A 3,051-nucleotide genomic window follows, 5' to 3' on the forward strand; every position below is an offset into this window, starting at 1 on the left:
GAATTCTTAATCTCAGGAAACAAACTGAGAGTTGCTGGGGTGGGGGGTGGGGTGGGAGGAATGAGGTGGCTGGGTGATAGACATTGGGGAGGGTATGTGCTATGGTGAGCGCTGTGAATTGTGCAAGACTGTTGAATCACAGATCTGTACCTCTGAAACAAATAATGCAATATATGTTAAGAAAAAAAAAAAAAGAAGAAGATAGTAGGAGGGGAAGAATGGGGGGGAAATCGGAGGGGGAGACGAACCATGAGAGAGGATGGACTCTGAAGAACAGACTGAGGGTTCTAGAGGGGAGGAGGGTGGGAGGATGGGTTGGCCTGGTGATGGGTATTATAGAGGGCACATTCTGCATGGAGCACTGGGTGTTGTGCACAAACAATGAATCATGGAACACTACATCAAAAAGTAATGATGTAATGTATGGGGATTAACATAACAATAAAAAAGTAAAAAAAAAGTTAGGCTATTGATTTGAGATTTTATTTTAAAATAGTTATTTACATTTTAAATCTTCTCTAAGTGCTACTTAGTTACATCTCATAAATGATTTATTGTTTTTATTTTCTTTCATCTCAATTATTTTCTAATTTCCCTCATTAGTTCTTATTTTTAAATTTCCTAACTTTCTTAACTTCTCTTAGCTTATAAATTTCTAATGAATTCCATCATTATTGTACTACATACCTGGCATGATTTTAATCATTTTCGTTTTAGGGAGGTTAGTTTTATTGACTAGCATAAGGTTTATCCTAGTGAACATTTCAAGTGGGTCTGAGAAGAGTGTTTGTTGTTACTGTGTGCGATGTTCTATAGATTTCACTTCAGTTTAGTTTGTTTATATTGTTGTTCAAACTTTCTAGTTCCTTCATTGTCTTCTGTCTAGTTCTATCCATTATTTTTTTTTTATTTTTAATAATATATTTAACCCAAAATATCCAAAATTTTTCAATAAGAAACCAATACAAATTATTAATAATATATAGTACATTTTTTTCAGACTAAGTCTTTGAAATCTAGTGTGATGGATGGTAACCAGCTTTTGGTAGTAATCACTGTGTGGAGTATATAGAGGTTGAATTATAACAGTGTATATTTCACACTTTAAAAATATTATATACCAATTTTACTTCAACAATAAAAAAATATATAACACTATTTTAAAACTCAATAACACAGTTTAGGTCACCCCTTGCAGATTCTAAGAGTTGCTCAAGAAGTTCTGACAAATCTAAAGCTAGTTCTATCCATTATTGAATATGGAGTATTGAAGTCTGCAGCTATTATAGTTTAGTTATCTATTTCTCCACTAAATTTTGTTTTTCATCATGTATATAAGTTGTCATGTGCATATATGTTTATATTTTCTTGATGGATTGACACTTTTATCATTCTCAAATGTCCCTCTTTGTCTCTAGTAACAATTTTTGTCTTAAAGTTTATTTTTTGTATATCTCTATAGCTATTCTAGTTCTCTCTAGGTTACCGGTCAGATTATTTCTAACCTTATTTTTCACTAATATATAGAAATTTTTCTCCAATATAGTTCCATGCTTTGCTCCTCCTGTGTGCTATGTTTGCCATTCAAATTATATATAAGTATATATATAAGTATAATGGCATGTCCAGCAAAACGATTTTATAATTATTGTTTTATGCAGCTATATTTTAAATGAGGTAGGAGAAGAAGAATATTACAAAAATGCATTTCTTACTGTCATTTATATTTACTTACATCATTGCCTTTACTGGAGCAATCATTCCTTGATGTGGATTTGAGTTACCTCTTATGTCCTTTTCTCTCTGTCTGAAGTACTGCCATTAGTATTTATTATAGGAAAACTTCGATAGTGACAGTTCTCTCAGTTTTTATTGAAATAAGAATGTTTTAATTTCTGCTTAATTTCTGAAGGATTGTTTTGATGGAAATAAAGTTCTTTCTTGATTGTCTTTTTCTTTCAAATTATCATCCCACTGTTTTCTGACCTCAAAGTTTTGATGGGGAGTCATCTGTTAATGTTATTGAGGATTCCTTGTATGTAATGGGTTATTTCTTCTCTTGCTTCTTTCAAGATTCTCTCTGTCTTTAGCTCCTGACAGTTTGACCATGGTGTGTCTAGGTGTGGATTTCCTTGATTTTATTCTACATGGATTTTGTTAAACTTCTTGTATAAGTAGATTAATATCCTTCATCCAATTTCTTATTTCTTCAAAAATTATGTCTGCTCCTTTTGCTTTCTCCTCTTCTAAAACTCACATAATGCTTCTAATATCACCCTTACTGGTGCCCCAAGTTTCTGAGGTTCTGTTTATTTTTCTTTATTCTCTTCTTTTTCCTCAGACTTGATCATCGCAATTAACCTATCTTCAGTTCTACTGATGCTGTCTTCCCACTTCTAGAGCCCCTTTAGTGAATTTTTCTTTACTTCACCTATTTATTTGGGTATTTTTATTTTTTTTATCTCATGACATTCTATATTTGGTGAGACATTGTTTTCATTATTTTCTTTGAATCTTTATATTGGGTTTTCTTTACTTCTTTTGATATATTTAAATAGCTAATTTAAAGTCTTTGTCTAGTAAGTTCAGTATCTTAGTCCCCTCAAAAATAATATCTATCAATAGTTTTTTGCCTGTGCTTGGCCACAAGTTTCTCTTCATCTGCATGTTTCAAAGCTTGTATTAAATTTTTGAAATTCTAGATAATATAATATGATAGCTCTGGAACCCCAATTTTGCCAAGCCCCAGAATTTGTTGTTATTGTTTATAAGGTTTGGGTTGCCATAGGTTTTGCTTTTTGTTTTTGTTAATTAATTTCCCTAATTGTATAATGTCTGCATTCTGTGTAATAGTCTAGTATTGAAGCCTCAGTTTGGTTAGCTTACTGATCAACTAATGATTGAATATAGATTTTCTCAAATTTTAGAACATTTAGTCTTCCACACTTTCCCAAGGAGCCCTGCATATGTGCTGGGCACACCTTAACAAAATACTTTACAATTATGCCTTAGCATTCACTTCTGAATTGTGCATGTCCTCAAAATTAGCCA

The sequence above is a fragment of the Mirounga angustirostris genome, unplaced genomic scaffold (assembly GCF_029215605.1).
Source record: "Mirounga angustirostris isolate CCGP_5_RB_7025 unplaced genomic scaffold, mMirAng1.0.hap1 SCAF_3, whole genome shotgun sequence".
Taxonomy (NCBI): Eukaryota; Metazoa; Chordata; class Mammalia; order Carnivora; family Phocidae; genus Mirounga; species Mirounga angustirostris.